At 41.8% G+C, this 27617-nt stretch overlaps 1 long non-coding RNA gene across 1 annotated transcript; it reads left to right on the plus strand.

The window, feature by feature from the left end:
* Positions 1–26648, plus strand: LOC134174174 (uncharacterized). Its single transcript, XR_009968534.1, has 3 exons — positions 1–916; positions 25758–25961; positions 26406–26648. It is a non-coding gene; the product is annotated as an uncharacterized LOC134174174 (long non-coding RNA).
* Positions 26649–27617: the final 969 nt, after the last annotated feature.

Genomic DNA, 27617 nt, shown 5'->3' on the forward strand with positions numbered 1-27617 from the left:
AATCTTCTAAGTACTTGATTGCTATCTCTATAGATATGAAAACTGGGTTTGAGAACACATTTCTAGGCTGTTGCCAGTCTCTTCAGTGAATTCTGTAAGTCACTCTATGTTTTGCTTCACCTTTGCCATCTGCAAAAGACTGTCTGGTGGAAAGCACTATTCAAGAGCTATTTTCTGTATTTATTTGCAAAAGCTGTTCCATGCAGCAGATAGCACTTTCCCTTCCTTGCCTTCTGCTTGGCATGAGCAGAGCATAAAGGATGAAGCTCAGACATGTGCAATGGCCCCAAAGGTAGGTGGGGAATGCTTCTTGGTGGTAGGACACTTGGTCACCGAGGGCCCAGCCCCATGGGTGCTGCTCCTAGGGTATCACACTTGCAGAGGAAAGACTGGAGGAGCCTGTGGGGACCCTTGCTTTGTATGGAGGGAGAGGGGAAGGAGGGGACCAGGCCTTGGAGCAGGCTCAGCAGGCTGCTTGGGAACCAGCGAGTAGGGAAAGGAGAGGGAGCCGAAGGCAACCACTGCCATAGCCGTGTTGGCACGATGTCAGCAAGAGCAGTAGCGACTTGGACCAGCTCTCCGCTGTGACCCTTCCCGACTGCACCGCGGGGCCGCTGCGGTCACCACGGCAACAGCGCATCCCTGTGGCGCGGTTGCCTGGTGACGGCGGCGGGGCCGAGGCGGCCGCAGAGGGTGAGCGGGGCCGGACCGAGCCCCTCCGTCAGCGGCTGACCCGGGGCTGGGTCTCCTCGGCCTGGCTGGACGCTTTTCCCAGAGCACAACCCCTCCTGATGGCCGGCGCCGCAGTGGCAGCCGTGCGGAGGTGCGAGTGTGGCACCAGGATGGGAGCAGGCGTGGCAGGTCCTTGTCATAGGGAGGGCTGCATCACCCAGCCGGCATCCCAGAGGAGAAGCAGGTGCTGCTGATGTGTAGCAAGGGGACTAAGCTGTTCCCACCTCCATCCCAGCAAGGATCCTCACAGAGAATCTGGCATAGGATGTGGCCATGGGTAAAACTGGGGGGCTCTGACTGGGCAGATGTGGGCACGCAGGCACGCAGGAAGGTGTCCAGCAGGGGCCCAGTCTTGCAGGCAGCTCATTCTGGGGTCTCTTCTTCTCTGCACCCTCCATGCTGCTGAGCACATCAGTCATGCTATCGACATGTGCTGACCAGTGTGCATGGAACTATACAGGTCAGGCAGCCCTGGCTATCCAGTGCCTGCAGGACTAGAAGAGTTCTACAGAAGCATCTCCACATTCCTTCTCCCAGGCTCCCACCATTTGTGATTCAGGGACTTCCTGGCATTTCTAACAGTCCTATGAGTGTGCAGTGACCTAGGACTAGGACTGAGCATCCATCAATTGCTGGCCCAGCTGAATGCAATAACTTGATCATGTGACTCAGCCCCTGATTGCACATACTCTTTATTTAATTCCCATAGGCAACTTACGTAATGGAAGTAGAAACTTACTTGTATTTAATTCCTGTGGAAGTTTTCTTTCCGTTTAAAAATATGAAATTATCTGTTTCATTTAGTTCATACATCCATACTCTTGAGAGAGTCCATGGACCTGGAAAAGGTATTGTTTCAGCAGGTACTGTATCTGTATGCACTCTTGACTTCCACACATCTTTCTCAGTATCCTTCAAAACAGCATAGCTCTAGCATTAGATGTCTAGGGTCTTTCTTGCCCTCCTCCCCCACCTTGTCTTTTATTTAAAATTCTCAAACTGATCCCAGGAAATCCAGATGAGATGAAAGCTTTCAGCTCTAATATTCTAGATGCAAATCTTATTAAATTCCAAACCCCAAACCAAGCAACATTGAACACTGGGAATAAAACCAAAATGAAGAAGATCAATCACTCTCAAGTCAGTTTAACAGCTCATACAGACATATTCTCTCTGGTCTCATCAAATTCATATTAATGGACAAATTTGCCTCTTGGATAATATTCTATATGTTACACTGTGTAATGAGAAACTAATTGGAACTAGTAGGCAACATGCTAATATTTGTGGTGTTCAAAAATCAGTCACAGCTCCAGCATTTGAGGAAAAACCTATTTATTTCAGAGTTGTTTCCGACTGTGACTTAACAAAACTTGCTTCTGGATCCTCCTTCCCCCAGACTTCCAGGTTCTGGGAAGCTGAACTGCTTGCAGGTACTTAAAAGAAATATTTAAGGTCACAAATCTAAGCAGTGAACATAAGCCTGCCACCTGCCTCAGGCTAATGTCAGCATTAGGAAACTGCAAGTGTGTAGTTATCCTAGCCTTGAGGAAAAACTGAAGGATGGTACTTGGAAAAGACAGCATGGAACAAGGACTGCATATTTCTCCAAGACAAGGCTGTATGTGCCCTGTATGCATATGTGGGGGTGCATGCCCAGTTCACAGGTTGCATTAAAGTCTTAAAGTTTGACTTCAGAAGCTGAACATGGCATTTTGAAAAAGAAAGAAATTCATCCCCTCAGAGGAGTAAGCATTCACAGGAGCAGCTGATGGAGAATGTTTGCCTCACATTTAACCCCCTGGGAAGCTGTTCCCAGCTAACTATGCCCTCGGTTATATTTGTAACTTAGTTAGCTTTTGGGTAGCTGTAAAGCAAAACCTTATTCTAAATCAGAAATCTATTCTGTCTAGGTGTGGTCTGGTTTACACTCTTGGCTGCGATTGTGAGACAGAGACACCATCTCCAGAATGGATCTTGGAGCCCTTTTCTGTGGTTTTGTGGGGAGAGCACTTGGAAACTTGGTCACCTGTCTGCAAATATCTGACCATGTGGTGGTACTTGGTCCAGGAATGGGTGAAGCTCATTCAGACATTGGTTATGAACTCTGTGTCCTTTTAACTCCTTTTCAATTTAGCATACTTTTCATGATCCCACCTCCTTGTTCTCTGGATGTGTCTGTACATATTGCTGCCAAAGGCTTTATGGCTGGGTATTCCTGCTTTGATTGATAAGTAACCATTAATCACCTGTGGTGGCCCCTCACTTCTTGTTCCTTGTTCCTCGTTCCTCACTTCCTGTGTTACTGTTTTATCATGGGAGTCATGAAGAACTGTAGAGAGGAGAATAAAACATAGTGTCTTCTAGCTGCAGATCTTCTTCTGAATAGTTTCCCATGTTAAATGCATGAAAATTTTTGAATCCTTAGAGATTTTTGTAAAAACAAGGTCTGAATACTTGTGACTGACACTTGTTGCCATGCCAGAAATCAGTCTGACAAATTCAACCTTTTGTCTCTGAATAAAATATTCTTATCTTCAGCCTGGTTCCAAATAGGCTCATGGGAATGGAGAAAAAGCTGAAGAAAAATACACTTGCTAGCCTGTAAGCCAGTCCCCCCTCTTTCCAAATCCCAAAGCAGGAGAAAGAAAAGAATGCAATAAGGAGATACTCGGAACTCTTACAGACATATTCAAAGACTGGTCCCTTATTCTTTTTTAGCCATTGGATTACATTAATTGGCTTAATAAACTTTAAACACTGAAGACAATGAAAGTCTAGACTTTTTGTCATAGGGTCAGTAGTTCAGACTATTTCTCTTCTGACATCTGACTCTTAATTTTCTCCAAGTTTATATTCCACTAAGAAAAGCTGCCAAAGTTTATTGGCCCGATTGGCTCATTTAATGAAAAATGAATCTCACCCACACACTAGAGCAATGGGGATTTCCTCTAATACAGTAGATGTCAGCCATAACAAGTCTCTATTAATAATTAACTGAGCTCCTGTTGGAACTGCTTGAACAATTTCCTTTGCTTCTTGTCAAGCACCATTAATGTGCAGTAGCCTCATTTAATCTGACTGTGTCATGGGCAAGTGCATCTGTCCTGTATGATTTGACCACCCTTTCACCATTTTCCCTATGGCACAATTTGAAGCCTTTAAAGAAGTGCCCGTAAGTTCAGTTTTGTCATGTTGATTTGAAATAGTGAAGACTTAACCGCTGGAGTGGCATGGCAGGTTTGCTGTTTTTTTTTATTCTGGCTAATGAAAGGTGTTTTAATGTCTGCTCACCTTGCTCTGGTAGCACACCTTCTTTCAGGTGAGAGTGCTATAGCCGTTCTATTTTCTCTATGGCTCAGGACTTAAGGTGATGCATTGTGTTGGGGAGTAAATCAGGTGCATGGTGTCTGCATGGTGTCTCTTCTACCCTTGCTTCTTCAATGCTTAGGCTGGGATAAGTGGTATTTCAGTGCTGTCTTGTATATTCAGGGCTCTGTGTCATCTCTCAGCACTGTTCAATGGCTAAATGTAGGGCAGGGTTGCGCTTTCTGGGGATATTTGTGGTGGAAGGCAGCAAGAACAGATGCCTCTGTCACAGCCTTGAGTCTGAAAGACCTTTGTGGCTTCCCACATAGACTGAAATGAACTTGACAGAGTGTATTTAGACCAAATAGTCCCCTGCTCCTTGGCTGACTCCTGACTCTCCAGATTGCTCCAGGATACTGATTATGGCCGTTGCTTAAGCTGGTGATCAGGAGTACTTGGGCTGACAGCACTACTGTCAAGAACCAAGAAATTCCAAGTCCTAGACATAGCTGGAGGGATTTTATCAGCATAAACATGGCAAATCCTAACAGAGTTGAACACTTGTCCCTGTCAGCCCTGTTAATAATAATAATGTGTTAGGCTGGTCAAGTAAGTGGGCTACTCAGAGTCAATCAGTGAGGAAATGGTGATATGACTCATTTCTTACACTTGCTCTTAATCACAACTGTACTGAGTCTCAGCTGCTTAGAAGAGACCTAAATCAGTTTTAAAGGAACACAGGAAGAAAGTAGTGTTTCATTCTCAGGTCAGCCCTCTTTGCCAACCACTATTTTCTTTATACAAGGATAAGCTGGAAATAATTGGGGGGGGGAATTACAGAGGGTCATTATTATTATTTAGTTTATTTGTTACATGCCACTAATGGGAAGCAAGGTTTATTTTTTTGTTTGGATTCCAAAGGACAAAGGTCACTTGTTTTGCCCAAAGGCTCAAGCTTTAATCATCAGTGAAGTTATTTCCCTGGTTCCAGCCCTGTCCTTTCCAGGATGTGTGTCCTGCTATTTGAACCATTCCTTTAGTTGAATAGAATTAGTTAAGCTGAAGTTCATGTCCTGAACTGCACCCAAAGATGCATGATTCTGTTTTAAAAACAAAGCTTTGAGTTTTTGGGCAGCTTTAGTCTCCTTGAAGAGATGAGGAATACATAGGATCCCTGAATCTGCGTATTTTATTCCTAGACCTGAACAGGTTGTGCCTTTTCATGCTACTGGGATAGCAGGATTGTACTGTCTCAGTGTTTCTGTGCTCATGAGGAATCTCACTATTGCAAAACCCGTAAGTAGCTGCACATCAGGAACTATCTGAAATTTTGTGGAGCAAGATTCTACCTGGCCTAATCTTGACTGGTCCAGTCAGAGAAGCAGGCTGGGGCTGGCACAGCTCAGACAGACCTCCTTTGTTGAGAAAACCTGCTAATTTTTATGAGGTACCTTTGAGGTACCTTAAGCTTATCTCCTTCCAGGTGAAAGCGTCTATCAAACATCCTCTTTTTTGTCTAGATTGGACCCTAAATCTCTCCTTCATATGGTACAAAAGTAGGAGCACATGAAAAAAACTTGCAGTGTATCCAGATTTTTTGCTGTCTAATGTGCCTTTGTATTGTGAGAGTGAATTTAGAAATCACTTGTTTCGAAACCTAAAACTTTGCTGTAGCTTCATAACACCAAAGGTTTACCAAAGAGTTTGTATTCCCTGTGTGAATGAGTTGTGCATTTCAACCCAACATTTAAGTTCAGAGCTCTAACAGTGCTGTTACTGTAAGGTCTTTGTAGTTTCATGCTCAGTTGGAAATGGCTTCTCAACTTTTGTAACTCCTACTCAAGTTTTGCAAAGAGGGTCTTGAATGCAGATACAGGTTTTGAACATGGGATTGTATTACAGTTGTCACCCTGACTTCCAAGGTGAACAGAGACCTACCTTTTAATAACTCTGTATTTTGATACTTGGCCAGCATCACAAATTCTTATATACGTCTATGGAGTGTATAGGTGAGGGTGAAGACTGGCAGGCCCTACCCATCCTCTTTTGGTGTTCTGAGGAAAATCATGGTTTTATATTGCTTACTTGGATATGATAGTTGGTGATCATGGGAGTGGATATGTACATAACCCCACCAGATGTGTCAGGGTGCCTGGTCCAGTTGTAGGGTCTGTTGTCTCCCATATTACAGCTACTACCATGGGAAGACCATTCTTCATTCCCTAGGGCTGTTGAAGCCCTAAATGGGGAGGACTGTGCTATAAATAGGGTTGAACCCTCTTCAACAGACTCTTTGACAGACCTTGAACACCTTCCTGTCCAGATCTTTGGAGGCAAGCTGGGCAGTGCCTTGTTACTGATGATGTGTAAGAGGCTGAGCAATCCCAAATGAAAGGCAGTACAAAAGTTAACTCACATCTAGTGAGAAGGACTACTGGAGGACCAGCATGCACTGCTTCCTCTTTCTGACTGAGAATCACATGCTTCAGGCATTAATTATTCAAAGCTGATATTTCTGCACCATTTAGGAAGAATCCGGTTGCCCAAATGGCTCCAAGAATAGCTTCCCTTTGTTATTTTTTAATGTGAACATTTTAGTTTGCTTCATTATCCAGGGATATTCTTGCTAAAACTATAGACATCATCCTGCTGAAAGCAGATGAAGCATTCAAAATTTTAGCCCACTGTTTCTACCTGAACGTCTAGGTTTTGACAGCAAACAGCTCTGTCTCTAAAGGTCATATTATATCTATCTATGTGTGTCTCCAGAGATACAGGTACAGGATTGTGAGATTTTGGTACTGCTCTGTAAACAAATAACCTGCAAGCTGCCTAATGCACTGCTTTGGTTGCATGCTTATTGAATATAAGCCTTCCTGCCAGATTTAAGAGAGGCTGTAACTGCTGCAAACTCTCACCATATTATAGATTGCTACCAACAGAAGCCTTATTTGTTTCTGTGGACATTTTCTTGAGGTCACTGATACAGTTCTGTCAATCAAATAAGCAAACATCTGGAGTGGCATCACTTGTCTGTCTTGTTTAATTTTTGAAACATGGCTGAGAAGAAGGCTGCCAGTATAAGAAGAAAAAGAATCAAACTGCTGGTTGGTACATCCTCACTATCCCAGAATGACTGTAGGCAAAGTAACCCTTGGTTTTGTTGTGTTTCTACAGTGGGCTGTGGTCTGATAACAGTTAGCTGCACTCTTTCCTCTAGATAGTTGTTCTACTTATGCATTATTATTAAATGTTTTTATCATGTTGATGGCCCAGCTGGAGCCCAGCCTGAGACATACAAGCAAATACGTAGTAGCAGAGGACGGTTGCTCCATATGCAGCCTCAGTAAGACGTAGAAAACAGCAGGTGGCTATGATGAGCTGAGAGCAAGGTAAGAGAGAGCTGTGATTAGTGCAGAAAGCATTAGTCATAGGAGGACAGCTTCCAAGCCATTTTGTGCTGTTTGTAAGAAGAGAAGCTGTAAGAAGTTTTAATTTTACTTTAAGTGAAAGTCTGTTAGCCTTTCACACAACAAAATTGGTTGATAGATTCATGGGTATATATATACTGACTGAAACAACACAAAGACATTTCCTGCTTTCGTTCCATCCTTGAATGCCAGAAAATTTGGGTTTTAACCTAAGCTAATACATGAAGTATTTGTGAATGTTTTAATAAAGCTGTAAGTTGCTTTCAAATGTGTCGCCTTCCAGTCCTGTGTCCTCCCTGGTTTTCCCACTCCAGGGAAAAAAGTTCCCTTTGTAGATGTTGTTTCCGCTTAGGTTGGTAGGTGAGTACTGGTACTGCCAAGTGGCTCAGCTGGGCAGAAGACCATAGGAGAACATGGGAGATAGAAGACGTTGCTCCACAGGTCATTTGAGATGTTTCTCCCTCTCGCCTTCTCTCCCATTTCCACCTGCCCCATTCCAGCTGTGCCTCCCAACTGCTTCGTCTCCTTTGGTGCTCACTGTACCCATGTAGAAACTGATTTAACTAACTCAGCAAAATGCCTTGTTAGTTTTATGCTGAGAGAAATTCAGTTAGCTGCTGAGACCGGTTCCAGGCAGATCTCAGGAAGAAGCTGGGCCATGCAGGAATAGGGGAAATGTGGAGAAAAGAGAAGGTCTTCTGTCTCAGCTGCGACTAAACGCTCTTCTGCTAGTAAAATTGCAAGCACAGGCTGAGCTGGAGGGGTGATTCAGGACAGACCTCAGATGCTGGAGGGTTTGGTGATGATGGAATGCTAGACATCCAAATCCTGCACTTCACACAGATAACAAATGCTACAAGCTATCACCAATCAACCTCAAATGTCTAGGATTGCTTATTTCTTTACAGATGAATTAAAAGTGGAAGATAGTCTCCTCAGGATGTTTCTAGCATTTGCTTATGAGCTATCAAGTGTCGCTTGGTTACAGTTCCACACATCTGTAAAACAGAAGTTATGTTTACTTTTTAAAAGAGGGAAAACATTTCCCTGTGTAATATTTGATGTATGAGAATATACACAATACTAATTTGTTTGGCTTTCCTAGGCAAATAATTGGGCTGGGAATTTGTCTGCCCACAACTACAAGCCTGGATGAGTTGTATTTATGTGATGTATATTGTTTTATTTTATATGATTACAGGAGTGTTGGAAAATATTTCTTGACTTAGGAAAGTGCCTGCCCTGGTCCCAGTTTACATGTGTACCTGGAAAGCTCTGTGTAAGAGCTATTGCTTTGTGTGAAGCTGTGAAGTGTGGAGCTTTGCTAAAATTATAAGCAATCAAAAGTCACACATCCAATTAATGTTTTGAAGCGTTATGACTAAGGTTGTATTTCTCATGTGGCTTGCTTGAACTGTCTCTGATGGGATGAAATTTGCCTACCAATGTGCTTTCCCTTCCAATGATGTGAGACATCAGCCTTTATCTAAGCAGCAGTCTTGGTGGCGTCAGTGGGAATTTTGCCTGATTTAGAGGATCTTTTGTGGAAGCTCTTCAACCCATTTTTCAATGCTACAGCTTACCAGGACTGTGTTATCATTCTGATATACCTTCCTGTCTACACACTGACTCTTGCCTCAGAGCCATGACTTTCTGAATGTCTTCCTCCAAGTCTTCAGTGCCTTTCTGTATACAGACATGCACAGATGAGGGGGAGCAAAACTTCAACATTTTGGTGGTGGTTTGGGATTGTTTTGCTTGTTTGTTTTTTTTTTTTTGTGTGTGTTTTGTTTTTTTTATATTTTTATTTGTTGTTGGGATTGTTTTGTTTTTCCTTTCTCCCCCTCTTCTTTCCCCCCCAACGTGGTAGAAATTGGTGGTTCTGGTTTATTCTGCCTGTAAGTAGCGTGAGACTTGGAGAGGTTTGTGAGGCCATGTTCTCCTTTTATAAGGTACTAAAACTTCACTGGTAAAAGAATGAACTTGACCTTACAGGAACTCAGCAGTGCTTTTGGTACTGTCTTCCCTGAGGACTTTCAGTTACCAAATAAATCAGTGCACACAACAGCAAAAGAGCAAAGTGAAACTTAATCTCCACCTGCTTGTTCAAACAGCCCAAGGCACTGCTGATTAGTCTCAGCCATGCAGTCACGTCCGCCAGGGCTAAAAGCAGATAAGACATGTTTATTTGATAGCTGAACCACGTTGTGCTCTCATTAGTTGAGAATGATTCATGAGGTCTGAGAAGACTTTTCCAACTCTTTAAACTTTGGAGCAGCTAAACTCATGCCTGAAATTCACATGAACCCCAGAATCATCTTAGAAACAATCTTCCTTTTTCCATGCCCAGTGCATCTTCTTGCTGAAGTTGCATTTATTATTTTTACTGTCTTTCCCAGCGCTGCAAATGGGGACTCTATCTTCAGGGAGAAACCTTAGGAATATATTCAAGGGTTATGGATGCATAGTGCTTCACACAGGGAAGCCCTTGGTGTGCCCAGCGCAGGTGTGGACAGCACAGGAGGAGGATACTGGGTGGATAGGAACATACTGATGAGAATAGCCCCCTCACCCCTCAGGTTTGCAGCCCAAGATTCCTTTCTACATCTTGCTTTTTAGAAGGTGCCAAGAAAGGAGAGCAGCAATGGACCAGGGAGGTCAAGATTCCTTCTCTCCCATTGAGTTGCCCACCGTATTGCTGCCCCCTGAGCCTTGCCTTGCCTTTATGCACAGCAGACAAGCTCCAGCAGGCAGGGCAGACAAGAGTCACTGTTGTGGGGGGTCTGATGGGTCAGCTTTTAGCATCCAGGAGAGTCTGAATAAAAGGCTTTCTAAGCTAACAGCTATCTCTGGAGCATGATTTCAGATGTATTTCCTAAAACCAGTGTGTACTTCTGCTGTGGTCTCCTAAGATTCATATTGGTAGTTTTTTTTCTTCCACCAGAATAAACTGCAGAATAGGAAAAGAAAAAAAAGGTAAGGATATGTTTTACTGATCAATAGAATAATTTAAAATTTGTAATATCCTTTAAATAAGTACAGAATATTAATGTTCTTTATGAAATTCCTTATAATTAGCTGTCCTGTGTTCCCAGACTGGAAAATTGCATATGGATTTTGATTTCTGGAAGCATTGTGAGATTGCAACTTACCAAAGCTATAAAGCAGTTTGCAGTGTTTAATAAATACATGTAATTACTCCAGGAAAATTGGATTATTGTTATGAAAAGAACTTGAAAAGCTATTAGTATCACCATAAGTCCCAGCTCACATTCGACAATTAAGTCACAATTTGGATAACAGTTCATCTATAATGCTGTCATGTCAATAAGGAGAAAACACAACAGGGCTCATAAGAATATTTTCCTTTAGTATAGAGATTTTCAGAAGGCAGCAATAACTTGAATCTTCTGTTACCCAAAGCTTAAACCCATCTTACAGAAAAAAATCTGTTCAAGACTTGTCCTTTTCTGTAGGTGGATAGAACATGAAGGTTGATAGAATATAAAGGTGGATGGAATATAAAGGCAAACTTTGTAATTTTTATCTTTTGCTAAATTGAATCAAATATTTGGTTCCCTCCCCTGACACTGTGATAGGCTGAGGCCAGTCCTTTCAAGGAGGCAGCAAGTGGAGGAAGTTAAAATGAGGCTGAACGTTGCTCAAGGTTATACAAGAAGGTGACAATTAACTGGGGTAGGGAAACCAGTGTAGACCTAAATGGTGTTGAACAGAAAGTCAAGAAGTTGCTACCAATGCTGGAAGAAGAGTGGTAAAATTAGGGACTTTAGAGACACGGTATGAAAGGCAAACATTCAGTTAGGGAGGAAATTATCAAACTGTACAGTAAAACTGGAGACATGAAAGGCAAATTTCATAACAATGTTCAGCTTTTCAGAAAAAAATCTGTTTCTTGGAGGTTGCTGAATGGTTGGAGAGCTGTTTTCCATTCAATGTATGTGGCTTTTCTACCCACTGATCTCTCAGAACCCAAACTTCAAGATAGTCATACAAGCTCCTAGGGCAGGTTAAAAAAATAAATTACATGCCTGAACTGAACTAAGTACTGGTCATTGTCTCTGGAAATTGTGGAGAATCTGAACATCCAAGAAGTGTATTTGCCACTGTTCTACATAAATGAGATATGGCTTTCCTCAGTTTGTATTTCAGCACGTAAGCAGATCATCAGCCACAACTCAGAAGAGCATTGTTATTCCTCACCTGCTAATGAGCACCATGCACTGATTTCCTGCTTGCTGTCCATAAGACATCCCCTTATTTACCAGAGGCTGATCCAGGATGGTTGCAGGGCAGGTTCCGACTGGAGTAACACGGACATATGGTGGTGCCTACAACTTTCCACGGGGATCTTCACAGTTCCCAGAGGCCGGCAGCATCTCAGAAACCCTCAGTCACAAACATCAGGTGTGGGACTTGCCATAGCTGAGTGCTCCTGCACCAGTGGGAGCTGGGTGTCCTCTGAAGTGTGTGACTGTGTTGACCTCTAGTGGCTGTAGAGCAGAGAGGGACAGACCTTCAGGTGGGTGAAGCAAGAGTGGCTCTGCTGACACTGGTGGAGCTTCCCCAGTCAACATGCCCTGTATAGCTAACTTGCCGATGGCATATCACAGCTGCTCTCTCGGTAGACTACTTTCTGTAAGATAATATCCTACCTGGATATAAGTGAACATTTTGCATTTAATCTGTTTATGGACAGGGGGTTCCCCAAGAAGTCTTTATTTTCCTTAAGAAATGCTGCAGATGTTTGCTCTAGGGCAGCATACTATAAAGTCTGTAATTCATACCATTGTGTTCTTCTTACCTTCTATGAGCTTGCTTTCATGACACTTCATGATATGCTTCAGTCATTTCCCACCGATGGTTAAGTCTTCTACCTCCTGCAGCACCTTGAGCAAGGCTCCTCAGGAAGCCATCTTCACAGAGGAGAACAGGAGCAGGACATGGCTGAGCTAAGCTGTTACCAACTGTTGCATTAGGAACAGCAATTTGAAGATTTGAGTTGCGTACTTCAAGTGTGCACTTCTCTTCTGGTCAAGGCATTGACATTTTTATTGGGGTAGGAAAGATTTCTGCCTATCTCAAACGCTTCTGTGAAACAGCTCTTTATGGAGCTTTTTCCCTTTTCATGAGAAGCAAGTAGCACTTGCAGATATTGCTGATAGTATAGGGGAACTGAAAGAATCATTTGTGATCCTGTGCGGAAGTGACAGCTCTTCCACACAGTGGTGGACCCTTAGCAGCCCTCATCATGGCATTGCTAGGCTGAAGCTGGAATCTGGCCCTGTTCTTATACCATACAAACAGACATTCAGCCTCACTAGAGTCTGCGAAGAGAGGATGACATTTATCCCAACTTTATCTCATAACTTAGCTGTAATTGAACCCAGTCCTGAAAGCCTCGGTTTGAATACTGTGAAAAATGGGCTGTCTCTCTCACATCTCTAACCAAAAATGGGCATAAATAATTCATAATAGATCGAATTTGCTGAAATATATAAAGGATGTCATCTATCTTCTTGCCGGTTATTATGTTGAATAACTGACACTGATGACAACATTTAATGTCAGTCACTTCGTGCACACTGTTCTTATAGTGTGTAATTTGAAAATAGTGCTGTGGGCTAAAGAAGGTTAGCAATAGGAAAATGAATACAGGGAAACCAATACAGCTCTCTGAAATGGAGGAAATGAAATAATGTGTCTAGCACATATCACAGTAGCCCTGAGGAAGCTTCACAGCTTCCTTCCAGCTGGGAGCCTGCTAGTGCTTGTGCACTGTTTAGCAGGGACTGCTGTGCTCTGGGACATGCCTCCACCATGTCTAAATCCCTCTTGTAGAGAAACTGCAGTTCCGGCATCATTGCTCTCACAAAGAGAAGGTAGCTCTTCACTGGCCTCCAGATGCTTAAGGCTACAGAATAGGTGAACTAGAGAGAACCTGTATTCTTTCAGTTCTGTCACTTGACTTAAATAAAAGATTAGCTCTCCTCAGGCACCTGTCTTCTTAAGAAGAAAAGAATGAGGTGTGGAAGTTGATGGCTATATCTTGGATATGGGAATGAGGATGAGGCCAGTTTATGACAATGAAGTGTTTCCTCTCATCTTGTCAGCCTTGTCCTGTAATTACAAACTATTTTGTAACTTGTTTTCCATGTTTAGTTCAGGTGCTCGTGCTCTTCAGGTGACAGGAACTAGACATTGTGCACAAGCATTACTTGGTTCTAGTGGGTCTTATTTGTAAATTAATATAATTAATTTAGCTTTTCTGATCTTAGTCTCAACACATTGTTTGAGAGAAGAGCTGCTGGTTTAGGGCTTTTGTTTATGGTGGTTAGCATCAGGCAGTCTTCTGCTTTCACCTTATGATTGAATACATTACCTCAATGGCTGAAAATGGCTCTTTTTAAAACAATGCGATTAGCTGGTTGGATTTTAGCCTTTGGCTTTAACAGCTGCTGTAATGTATTTTATTATACCCTTAACCTTTCATGCTCCTCCTGTTAGACCTATGAATTGGAAAAGTCAAGTTTGTGTGGTAATTGATAAGCAGATTCCTAAAAGTGCTTGGAAGCCTCTGAATTTAAAAACAGACACTAAAGGTGATTGAAAATTCATCCAGCCAAAACCCACATGCCGGCGCTAGTTTTGTTTAAGCAGGAGGCCTGCAACTTGCATTTTTTCCATCATTAACGTTGTATTGTTCTTGTCTTTGGCTGTAAACAGTTTTGCTCTAATAAATGCCAGAGTTTGTGTTTACATTTAAGAGGAAAAAAAGTGTGTTATTTATTTATTTATTGCTAACCCTCTTTCTGTGGTCTGATTTTTGGCAGACTGCCTTCCTAGTGCTCAATCTTGGTTGAACCCAAAAACCTTGAACAGAGTAACGCAGTTATTGACTTCTGCTTCCAGTGTTCTACTGCTTCTTTAAAAGGTGTGCAGTCAAATGAAAACAATCTTTTAGTTCAAAGCCATAGCTGCTATTTTCAGGAGGAAGCTGAAAGATAGAGAAGCCTGTACTTTCTGCTTATTTATTAACAAAACCACTGTTCTGGAAAGCTTTGTGAAACTTGTCCTAAATCTAATCTTTCTTCTGAACCTGTCTCCCTAGAATATGTAAATATATAAATCCAAGAAACTGAAAATAAAAGAGGAGGGCACAGAGCAAGTCAAAGTAATTTACACTTATTGTTGGAGTTACATTGTTTGAGATGCTCTGATCAGAGAAACAGGGCACAGAAATGTCAAGTTATTTGTAAATCAGAGGCGTACAAGTACTGTTACTGCCTCTTATCTCTCCACCGCTATGTTTCATGACTAGCAATGTGAAGCACAGATTTAACTAGGAGGGAACGTTAGCCATCCTTTTGTAAACAGTAATGTGATTATAAACCCCCTACATGATATTATTTTGCATCTGAAACTTTCTTTATTAATACTTCTTATGCTGATTATTATGCTAATTCTAAGAATAATTCTTATACTAATTATTTCTTAAGTTAAATCCAAACCACTTTTGATCTTTCTAGCTGTGGAATGTTTTATGGGTGAACTGAAACCTCCTGATACTATGGAAATAATCACTGTGTAGTTCTGAACTACACTCCTTTGTAATGTCACAATTTAGGATACGCGAATGGCTTAAACTGTTATGCAGAAGTTTGTGTTCCCTACATTTTGTTTTGAAGTAACAATCTTAGCACCCTAATCAGGGGCTATTACTGTTTTGTCCAAACAGTCCTTTGTGCATTATTACATTCAAGTAGGACTGAACTTCCCAAGTCTGTAAAAATTGTGTTTATTCAGAGCATCCCTGAACATATCTCTGTTGGTGTCTTAGTGACTTAGCTTTTCTTTCTTTAAAAAAGAAAATAATGTTACTCTATAACCTTTTTCTATCTGGGGCTACTAAATAATGGTCTAATACAGACAAAGTTGTGCCAAATGATTACTTGATTTGTCAAAGAAAGGCAAACAAAAATGTGATATGTTACATTACACTGAGGCATTCATTTCTGCTCTTCTTATTTCTTAATTTTGTAGGCAAAGGCTGGAAGAAGTCGTATCTCTGAGCATGGTGCAATACACATCCAAAGCAATGTTCCTACCCACTGAAGTGGAAACAGCCAGATGCTTGAATGTCTGCTTGACTGAGGTGGGAGCACTGAGGCTGACTTCTTTTCCTTGGAGGGAAAACATTTGGGAGGAATACAAAACCAGATGAATTAAATAGCAGATCTCCCATGCAGAGACTCTTGGTATTTAAAGATGGAATTCTGTTAACAGTGACAAAAGATCCTTTCTTTTTTTATTGTGGTGTTTTTGTTTGTTTGGGTTGTTGGGTTTTAGGTTTGATTTTTTTATTAACAAAGAAGTTTCCAGTTTAATTGGCTCTTTTGCTAGGTGAAGTTCAATTGCAGAGAGACATTTTGTTAATGCAGATGTTGTTACATGTGTTTTGTGTATCCAGATCTTTGAAATGTGGTTGTTATAGCAACAGGCTTAACTATTAAACAGGTTTTAGTCTTATATCTTCTTCACAGCATATAATGTAATTAGGTTTTTGCAGCATCTTTAAATATCATGCTAGCTAAGATATGGATATGAGTATCACTTACCTCTCTCAGTAAATTCGCTATAGGGTATTATTCTTCCCCAAAGACATTATCTCTAAGATGTGTGCATTATTAGTCTGTCTAATTTCTTTCTGCCTGAGAGAATGTGGAAAAAGAAGTATTTTATCTACACATGCAGTGTTTAAATGTGCAAAAATTGTTAGATTTCAAAAAGCTCGCAACAGTGGTAATTCCAAAACCCAATTCCAACTGCATCCTTTCAGCATTTGATAGTCTTAGCCAAAGTCTGCGTTTCATAATTCCCTGCTCAGTAGAAGCTATCATTGCAATCACATTGCTCCAGGCCTGTTCCTGCAGACTAAGTTCCCAGCACAGGATAGAGTTAGACCATCTGGTGAAATGAGTACTTTTGACATGTCATTTTGAATCTGTTTTTCTTTTTAAATGTTGTTGCAATTAAACTCTGCTGTGTGAGCTTTCAGCTCAAAATCTACTTGTTAATTGAATTTCCTGTGCTAGGATCTGCTGGCAGGAGTGATCTCTCAAATCCATTTTCCCTCTCAACCACTAAACTATAGGAAAGGGAAAGTGGGGATGTGAAGGGAGAAACCTTCAGTTTCTGTATGCATCAGCAGATGCTCCCAAGATAGGAATAGTGCAGCTGTGGTGAAAATTTTACAAGAGGTACCTTGGTGCCTGTGGTGATGCCAAGCTCCCCTTGCTGCTCTGTGCAGGAGCTCAGGTGGGGCTGGGTGCTTGGATGGTGTCGGGGTGCAGGTACCCTTGTGAAAGGGCAAATCCTGCCTCTCTGGTTACAGCTCCAGGGAGGACAACCTAAAGAAGGCTCTCCCAGGCACTACACCCTATGCTCCCTAGTCAGTCACACATGGGTGATGTGGTGCCAGGCCACAGGGATGGAGAGCTGTGCCATGTTGAATTCTAATGTTCAACCATCAGAAAATGGGCAGTATATAGTGCCAAAGCAGTTTCTGCAGGCAGCAGCTTCTTAGGTACTGTAGCTCCTTGGGGCCATGGAATTTTCTTTCCATCTGAGGTCCACCTTGCAGACTCCTGGGCTTTCTTCTGAATGGGGGTTTTAGGGGTTTTTGTTTTTTCCTTATTCTTCTTCCTTTGATGTCTCTGAAAAAGGAAAATGCTGTTTAATGTGAAATAATTACTTGCAGGAGGAACTAAGCTTGTACTGCAGTTTGTTCAACAGCTTAATGTGGTGTGGGGCCTTTGGGGGCAGCTTTTCTGTTATTCACTCTTTGTAAGTGAAGCCTTTGACTTCGCTAGCTGCATGTTATTGCAGTGTCTTGACACCAAGTCTTGTGACTGAGGGTTTGTCTCTTGGAGCTTGGATCCAAACTCTCATGAATGCAATGAGAGAAGCTCTTCACAGTCCGGGGTGGGGGGGCAACACAGGATGAGGAGACAGAGTTTGGGGGTATAATTTCTTTAATTAAGAAGCCTGAAGTCTAATCATTACAATTACTAGTCGTATGATCAGATCACGAAGCTTAGAAAAAGCAGTTCTGCATTACAATTGGATAACTGCCAGTGCGAAAAGAACAGCAAGAATTTTAGCCATGTGTGCATTTTAGCATCTTATTTGCCTATGGCACTGTGGTAATTGAGCATATACGAATTATCTGAAATCAGATTTGCATATTTCTGCACAAAATAAATGTGGTTATTTTCCTGGAACATATGGCCAGAACTTCACCAGGTAATCTTGTTATTGGGTAGTATTATTAGGTAGTATTGATCGTAAGAAAAATGCTATTGATGAATTTTAATTAATTCTTTTTAATAAATGAATTTTTCTTTAGTAAGGTTCCTGTGTTAAAAGGTAGTAATAGGGGATCTACTAATGTGATGCCTACAGGACTCTGTGGTTACTCTTGTGCCATGGTGCCTGCAATACATTTCAGTAATAAGGTTCCAAAATTAGCAATATTGCAACACTGGGGTGGCTGTAATTCATTTATTGCCATGTGCACCACCCAGCTCTCTTTAGGATCAAGTTACTAAACCTGCAGTCCAGCTTTTAATGCTAAGAGGGCATTCTTCTGAGACAATGTGTTTGGCTTGAGGGAAAAATAAATCTCGGATGAAAGAAACTACATTGTTGGGTTTTTGGTTTTGTGATTTTTGTGGTTTATTTTTGCCTCTCTGTTTTACTTGTGTTAAAAATAGATGGGAAATCTCAGTCGTGCCTTTAAACAGCCTCTGCAAATTGATACTGTAAGTTTGTAAATAGTGTTCTGTCAGTTTAAAAAGCAGCCGTTGCCGGAACTCGTATGATACATTTGTACAATACCGCCTTTTATTTTTCAAAAAAGTAGTTTTCAACTCAGCCTCCAAACCCTGAAACTTCTGGTTTCAGAAATATGTTTGATTTGTTTTGAAGCTCTCTCTTTTGTCCCATTACCTCCCTGTAGCTCATTGTACAGAATGGTGTTGTAGTTGGATATTTCCTTTACTTATCAGTTGGCCTGTAGAAATCAGGCTGGTGCTCTCCTTGCCAACCACCCAAAGCATGCCCGCTTGCTGGGGTCAGCAGCACAGCAGTTGTCCTGTGTCACTTCCACCCTTGGCTGGTGGAGAGGCCTTGAAATGATGTGTTGTTTCTTAGCGAGCATTTAGGCTGCCTTAAAATCCGTTAGCATGCAAAGTAGCACTTGCCATACCCATGTGGAGATGTAGGAGCCCACCAACTGGAGCACCTCCTTTAACTTGCTTCTTTAGGGCAGCCCTGAGGCAGCCAAGAAACATCTACCACCGCTTGTGACAGGACATTCAGCAGACTCATTTGGCACTTGGGTGACTCATTTAGCTACGGAGGAGATTAAAATCAATTCTTCATCTAAGGACGACAAACTGCCCTTTTGTGCCACCCATTAATCTACAGCAAGTCCTGGGCTGGAAAAAAACAGCCCATAATTGTCAACGTGGCCACTAGAGCGAGCGCATAAATCCCACAAACGCAACAAGGATGTATGGAAATGGACAAATATATGTATTTTAAAGTCAGTTATTAGAAAACAGCTGGTTGTTTTTTAATTCAGACCAACTTCTTTTGAATGTTCTTAAGCTTTGGGTTTTTTTTCCTGAATTTTTTGGAAGGTGTTGTTATATTTATTGGAGAAGTGGAGGCAACTGTATTCAGGCCTCGCTTGTGATTGTTCTGTTTCTTGTGTTTTGGTTAAAATTCAAGTAAATTCTGATCTTGTAAAAAAAAAAAAAAAAAAACAAACAACAAACAAACAAACAAAAAATGCCTCTCCTGGAAAATATGGAAACCTCAAACATGACCAGTAACTGAGCATTAACTTAGATAGCATATGCGTGTAACCTTCCTTTCCCCAGAATTAGACTGTGTATGAGGGCGTGTATGCAACGCTACTTCCATTTCTTTTAAACTCATATTGGAGCTTCAGAGAAAGGACAAAACTCAAAGGGGCCTCAGTCTTTTTCTGTCTTCAGTAAAATATTGCAAAACATCTATCTGGAGAGCACATCTATCTGGAGGCTGTTACCAAACAAAACCAGATGCTAATTGATAGACAACAGACATATTTTTTTTCCCCAGCTAGCAGGTCTTTCTGAACTGCCTCTGGGGAAGCAAGACTGTCCTCAAGTCATTGGAAGCAGGACGCAGCATCCATGCAGTGTGTATCCCACATTTCATTGCTCAGAGCACCTCTAGGCTTAACATATTTTCCAAAAATCTAGTCGTACCATAAGAAATTGAGAAAAGCAGTCACAAAAACTTCCAAATAGCAGAGGGAGACTGTGCAGCTGGTATACTGAAGGGAATAATTTCTGGTGATTAATCAACAGTTCAAAATGGGGGGGTAAGTTTTTTGTGGGGATTTTTTTTCCTTCTTCTCTTTTATGGTGTAGGTTAGCTGAATGTTTTTTCAACACCATATGTATTTCTTGGGAGACCTTGGCAAGGAAAAAGGTTCTTGAAGCAAAAGGGTGCAGTAGTGCTCAACTTTTTATGTATGCATGAAACTGCGAAACTGTTTCAAAGGCTTTCTTTTTCAACTTAAGTCTCTAAAAGGACTAATCAGCTTCACCCTGAGATTATTCTCATCTATGTGTCTGATCTATTTCCTTCCCTGGCATGCCTTGTTTGCTTCTTGTTCACAGTGCAGCTGAAGAGCTGGCTGGCTTACATGTGATTCCCAGCATCATGCTACTCACACATCCTGTAAAGAAGGAACCATCATGGTGCTATATGTCTGGTTATTGAACAATGAGGTGGATGCCTTAAAAGCCTTTATTTCCTCTGGTTGCAGCCCCTGCACACATCAGTAGACTCATTAAATAACCATTTGGATGATACACACTGAGGGGTGTATTTCTCCATCTCCTGCCAAGCCCAGTGTGCTTTAGTTTGCAGTTGAAGGTTCTGAAATGGTGTGGGGCTGGAAAAAGCAGGATTCGCACCTGCTGGCAGCAAAGGAAGTGAGGGTGCACATATTGAGGGCTGAGCAAAGCTTAAAAAAGCTGTACTTCAAGAGAACTAAAGTTCAACCAGTCCTTGCATGCCCCGATGCCTACACCACTTTCTGTGCCCTGTTCTGGCAATAGGCAGAAACTTGGCTTGGTCTTACAGCATGCTGCCTCTGAGACACTGTCACACTCACTAGGCATGTAGTATCCCAGTGTCCAGGACCCAGAATAGTCCTTCCTTTCCCATACCTCACATTGCCTTAGTGAAAACATGGATACAGCTTGTTGCAGCAGGTTCTCTTGGCCCCCAACCCATTTAACTCCTTTTCCTGTGCCTATGTGGTGGCTTCTTATGACCAGTCACTTGGCTGCATCCTTGAATTTATTTTCTCCATTAATCAGATTCCCATATAGTTTCCCCAATCAGATCTGAGGTCTGTACAGGAGGATATCCTGGATTTGTGTTCTGCTGTATTATCTGTAACTCCCATTTGCATGAACACTCAAGTGAGACTGTATGACATGGTGTAGAGGATCCAGGTTGTTGTCATTTCTTTGTCATTCAGGATTGACTTGCTGATTAATGTCTGAGAAATTATGTGAACTTTTTGCTAAGAAAAATGTGTCATACTGATAGAATTTTCAATCTTGTTCAAATGTCAGGCAATGTGCTTGCGGAAATTAGTGTTCTCATCTCTTGACTCCTCAACCTTAATAGCCACCATAAATATCGAACCAACCTTTTAAAGCTGAGATTACTCATTTAAATCCAATTGGATTTAAATGGTCATGGTCAAGGAATGTGAGGGGCTGAGTTATATTTGTAAGACACATTAGGTTTTTAAATCTGGCAATTTCCTGTTTGGAGCTGTTTGTGGAGATCAGCTGTGTTGCCCTAGATGTTGCAGGTTGAGATGAGCTTTCGTATTTCCTTGCAAAATGTTCTGTTAGGACGGAACATCTTGTGCTCCTCTACTTCTGGTTGCTAAGTCCCCATTCTTCACAGCTGTACTTAGAGGCAGAAATTTAATAACCCTGTGATGTTTATTCTCTTTCCTACAGAACCACAAAGTTTCTAGTAATAGGAAGGAATGTATCTCTTTAAGGTCAGACTGTGCTTTAATCAGTAAAAACTACATAGAGTCATATTAATGGACTGGAGTGATATGTATGCGTTGAAATTAACTAATGTTGGCTAGTTAAGATGTTTGCCTGATATTAATCTGACTCCCTGGGCAGTGCACTTTTGTGGACAAATACTGTATTGGAAGGAAAGGGAAGGACAGAGAGAGAAAAAATGGAAAGTTATTTTAAATTCTAAATCACTGTCTTTCCAGAGATATAATAGGTTATATCTCTAAAGATAACTTGCCTTGAAGCTTAAGACCTGGGCAAATATCAAAGCTGTTATGTAGTAACAATGCAAAGAAAACCCAAACCCAAATCCTTATCTTTCTGAAAGAAAAAGCTTTACCATTCCTACTGTGATGAATGATGGGATCCATGCCTTTGGATCCGTGGAAAGCCTTAAAGCCAGTTACAATCTATGTTCTATTTCCTCTTACTAAGAGCTCTAAATCTGTTGACCACATCTGTGGTGTTGTGGAATTTAAAGCTTTTACATTGATAGGGATTTGGCACATCAGAGCTGAAGTTATTTGCTTCTTTGATTTCTTAGTTACTCTGGGAGCTACACAGAACATCTATGTAGTAAACAAAATGGGATTGTGTCATACAAGGTTTCTATTTGTTGGGTTAAATCTTTGGCCACTTAATAAGGTAGGATGTTGACTTTGATACCTTTCCTGTCTAAAGAACACTAAAAAGTTTGTCTCTCACCTTCATGCCTCACTCTTGTGTCTCTAGTGAGCTTAGCCAAGAATCCCACTTACAAAACTGGATTAACTGCATCTGGAGCTGGTCAAGGGCATTCTAGTTAGATTCCACCTTTCCTTATATTCTCACATATCAGAAAGGTGCAGTCTATTTTTCCCCTACATATTTGAAGGAACAGTTATTTCTAGTTTTCCAAATTAAATTTGAGCAAGTCTGCGCTTTCTGGTTTGCCTCAAAAACTCTGTGAAAAAAATAGCTCCCCAAAGGGCATGAGTGAGTTTGTTCTGTTTCTCAAAATGAAACAAGGGAACAAAGGACCATCTTGCAATGCGGGGATCTGCAATAGAAACAGCACACATTACCAGAAGGAGGAAAATGCAGTGCTCCAAACAAAATGAGACAATTTTTCTTAATGAGCTGTGTATTTAAACATCACCATCTTCAAACAGTCAAAAACATGACCATCTTCAAGCAGTCAGAAACCATGTGAGATATTTGCATTTCTTGTTTTCCTGTGTGTTTCTTTTTTCCTCTCAGTCTGTCAGCTGAAAAGGTTGGGATTTTTCTAGAAAGCTGACAATGAGTTCATGCTCCAATTTGTTATTGAGCACCTCAGATTCTGGGAAACTACATCGGAACATCGTGCTCCTTCACTTCGTGTGGATCACTGGCTGCCTCAGCTTACTTCACACTGCAGAACTATTGAAGATAATGATAAATGATCATGTATTTTCAGATAAAGTTTAACAATAATGTGCATCTATTGGTAACAATGAAACTCTTAATTTCCTAGCTGGGTTTGTTCCAGTGTAGGAGTGTAATTTTGGTATCTGAAGTAGGATACTCTAGTAACCATGCAGTGTGTCATCAACCCTCCATGAAGGGGCTGTGTTCAATACTCAAAAGAATTTCTAAGGAACTCATCCTAGTGAACACTGTCAAAGCCTTTTGCAGGGCTGTCCTGTGTCCCAGAGGAAGGGAAATCCATGGTGCTTTTCCTCTCATTGAGCAAGTTCTTCATATTGAGAAACAATTTATCTTGATAAATTTGATTCTCCAGCTTTGAATATTTTGATTCCCTTGCTGTGAATTCAATACCACCACAATGAAACAGATTTACTAATGTATCTTTGTCATTTTATTTGTTTTTTTTTCAAGGTGATCTATGTTTCTTAACTTACAGATGCAAATGGCAAGCAGCGTGGATGCATGTTTTGCTTATTAGATGGGTGTGTACCTCTGCAGCTGGGAGAATGAGCAGATGCATGAGTCCCAAGAAGCTCATGTTCACTTATGCCATACCTTACTTTCAGCATATGCCTTTACCAAGGGCTATGATCTGTAGGTTAGAAATACTGTGTCCTGAGAAAAAGGCACAAAGGGAGAAGTAAGCCATTTCAGCTGAATGGCTCTTTTATATTCTCTGTGTTTACCTGTTGTGTAAAAGTGAGGCAAATCTACCATCTAATCCTCTCTTGAGAGAGATGCACAGAATAAAGATGGGTGTTAGGCTGTGAAGAAAAAGAACAGTGACTTGGATCGATCCAAAAGCATTTACTCACTCAAGCAGCAGAGATAAGAACAAAAGTGATAAAGGAACCTAAATCCCACATCAACAGCACAATATTAGAAGGGTGATTAAGATTACAGACCTAAGGGAATGTGTACATTGCATTACTGAACATGGAGTACCTAAGTTTTAGACTACCTAAAAAAACCTGCAAGCTTGACTGACCTATGAAGGCTCTGTGTAATGTATTGATGAAGCAAAGAACACAGACCGATAGCCATCAACTTTGGGGTGTTATCGGCTGTGCTGGGATGTTGGCATGCTATGCAGGTAATGGTGTCTAGAGACTTGCCTCTCACTGGAGAAAGGGCTGCATGGCAGGGCTATCTGGCAAGCTGCTCTTCACTAGTCTGGACAATAACCAGTTTGGAGCTACACGGCATGCAACCAAGCAGCAACAGCTAAAGGACTTTGAATCAAAGTGAGTTTGGATTTAAATTTTGACTCTTGGTTGCAAAATGTGCCCTTTATGGCTAACAGTGCTCAACACCATCCACTTTTGGCTTTTTTCCCCAAATTCTACCGCTTACCTGCAATAAATTTTGATTTTAATGAACCGCACATCTTCCAGTACTAATTACTACTCATCACCTTCTTAAGATCCTTTATGCAAATGTATACATGCTGTACTCTGGTTGGCTCTATTTATAACTGAATGATGCTGCTTTGTACTTAAATGCTAAGATATCACAGCCAAGTGAAATTAGCTAATTCATTAATTAACCAGAGAATTTATACCTCTGGTGATACACTCCAGCTTTGCTGTTCAAAGAGAGAGCAACAGGAAATTGTTCAGATTTCTAAGGAGGAGGCTGGAGTAAAACTGTTTGGAAAATCTACTTTCCAGCATTTACCATACCCTTGGATGACGCATTGAGGCCAGTTGGCAGTTTTTTCTCCAAAGAGATGACAAAACTGATAAAATTTTATAAGCTCCCACTCCAAATTTCTGTTTCTTGTTACTATTCTTAGAATGAACAATTTTTATGAATGTTAAGGATACCATTATAATGTCAACTATTTGTGCCTTCTCTAAGAAAAATGCTGTAATCCATGCAAACTTGCTAATGTCTCTTTGGATGCCAAAGACGTGTTAGTGGGTAGGTGTGACCCACAGCAAATGCACACTTGCAAATCTATCAAAATTAAGGAGAGAAGACTAAAGAAAAGAGGTTCCAAGGAGCATGAGATGTCCTCTTCTCTCTCCCCTGACTGCCCAGGCTTGAGTATATGCTCGCTGTCAGCATAGGGACCAAGATGACATTCTCTGAATGCTCCCTTATGGGTTTTCATGGAAAGATTAGAGGTCTCTGGTGTTACAAAGCACAGGTACATGTTAGGGCCACAGCCTGCATGGAGACACCCTTTCTTCTGTTCTGGATTAAATTTATGCAAGCAAATTTCTTGTTCTTTGCGCCACCTCTAAAATCTGGTGCAAAATAACATCCAAGTATTATCAGAAAGGTAGGACATGTTTCAGTTCTTAGGATTGTCTCAAATAATGACATTTGGTGCCTCTAACCTAAATGTCATTAGGTCCTGAATGAGAGTCAACTTTCTTGCAGCTGCCTACTACTCAGTCTGACTTAAACCTGACAGTTGAGAATAAAAGACTTTTCTGCAGACCTGTCAATTGAAATGGGTCATGAAATGATGTCAGATAGGTACCTTAGGGGGGGTGTATGAGGTGTTTCAGGTGTTTTGGTAAGCTTAGGGCTGAAGCTGTGCTTTACAGGCCTGTTTGTGACTCAAATGCCCTCTTCAGTTCCTTGTTTTTCTGTTTCTTATGTAGCTCTCCTGTTCTTACTGAATTTACAGATGGCATGCTTTCTTTGGGTAGATGGAAACACACATGAACAAATGCTACATGTCAGTGTAATGAGGCTATTTGAAAAGAAGTTACCGCCTTTGCAAGCCTGGAAGATGATTTGAATTGAGAGGATGGACTGAGATGCATGTGAGCTGCATATTTTAAAACACAGGGAAGTATGTGCAAGGTCTTAGGAGCAAAGAGCCTGGAAGGTAAGCCCATCATTTAGTGACTACTGAGAGGCTCAGCGAGGGGGTAGGGAATGGAAAGTTAATGACAGTACCTGTGTCTCTTGAGCATGTTTGTGGTTTCTTCTGTTGCAATGATACACAAGCTTGATTTCTTGAAAGAGTGAAGTGTGAAAAATAACTTATTCTATTAGACATATTCACTTAATGGTTGCTTGTACTTAATGACCTGCTCACTCTTCCCACCCAGACCTAGAGCCAACACCAAGTCACTTTGGTTTGGAGAGTCATGGAGGGCAGCAAGTGTGCAGTCATTTGCTGTGCTAAAGTGGGAGACAGTCTATCCTGTTAGCTGTTCCAGCAGCCAGCCTACCTTCCTAAACACCACACTTTTTTACATCCAGCCTTTTCTGTGGTTCCTGCTGCACTTGCTGCTGCTGCAGTCACACATGGTGTCTTGTGCTCCAGGCACAGAACAAAGCATCTGCTACAAGAGAAACATTGAGAAAGAGCAGCCTTTTGAAACTCTATGCTGTTAAAAACTGTTCAGCTGCTGTCTAGAAAGATGCAAAGGGTCCCTGCTCTCAAAAACGCTCACAAGGGCAGCCTGGAGAGAAGAAATATTGTCTTTCATTGATGGTCCTGGGTGAGTCATTCACCCTCTGTCTGACTCAGCACTGAGCACTCCTGCACTTCCCAGAACATCTCCCAGCTCACAGTATCACAGTATCACAGTATGCTAGAGATTGGAAGGGACCTCGAAAGATCATCTAGTCCAATCCCCCTGCCGGAGCAGGAACACCTAGATAGTGTTACACAGGAATGTGTCCAGGCGGGTTTTGAATGTCTCCAGGGAAGGAGACTCCACAACCTCCCTGGGCAGCCTGTTCCAGTGTTCCGTCACCCTCACTGAGAAGAAGTTTCTTCTCAAGTTTAAGTGGAACCTCTTGTGTTCCAGTTTGTACCCATTACCCCTTGTCCTATCATGGTTTGCCACTGAGTAGAGCCTGGCTCTGTCCTCGTGGCACTCCCCCTTTATATATTTATATACACTAATAAGGTCACCCCTCAGTCTCCTCTTCTCTAGAGACCCAGCTCCCTCAGTCTTTCCTCATAAGGGAGATGCTCCACTCCCTTAACCATCTTAGTTGCCCTGCGCTGGACTCTCTCCAGCAGGTCCCTGTCCTTCTTGAACTGAGGGGCCCAGAACTGGACACAATATTCCAGATGGGGTCTCACCAGGGCAGAGTAGAGGGGAAGGAGGACCTCTCTCGACCTACTAACCACCCCCCTTCTAATACACCCCAGGATGCCATTGGCCTTCTTGGCCACAAGGGCACAGTGTTGGCTCATGGTCATCCTGTCATCCACTAGGACCCCCAGGTCCCTCTCCCCTACACTGCTCTCTAACAGGTCATTTCCCAACCTATACTGGAACCTGGGGTTGTTCCTGCCCAGATGCAGGACTCTACACTTTCCCTTGTTATATTTCATCATTATTCCCTGCCCAACTCTCCAGCCTGTCCAGGTCTCGCTGGATGGCAGCACAGCCTTCTGGCGTGTCAGCCACTCCTCCCAGCTTAGTGTCATCAGCAAACTTGCTGATAGTATACTCAATTCCCTCATCTAAATCGTTGATGAATATATTAAATAATACCGGTCCCAGTACTGACCCTTGAG

This window comes from Pezoporus occidentalis, unplaced genomic scaffold, assembly GCF_034315485.1.
Source record: "Pezoporus occidentalis ecotype Australia unplaced genomic scaffold, CSIRO_AGI_Poc_V1 ctg59, whole genome shotgun sequence".
Taxonomy (NCBI): domain Eukaryota; kingdom Metazoa; phylum Chordata; class Aves; order Psittaciformes; family Psittacidae; genus Pezoporus; species Pezoporus occidentalis.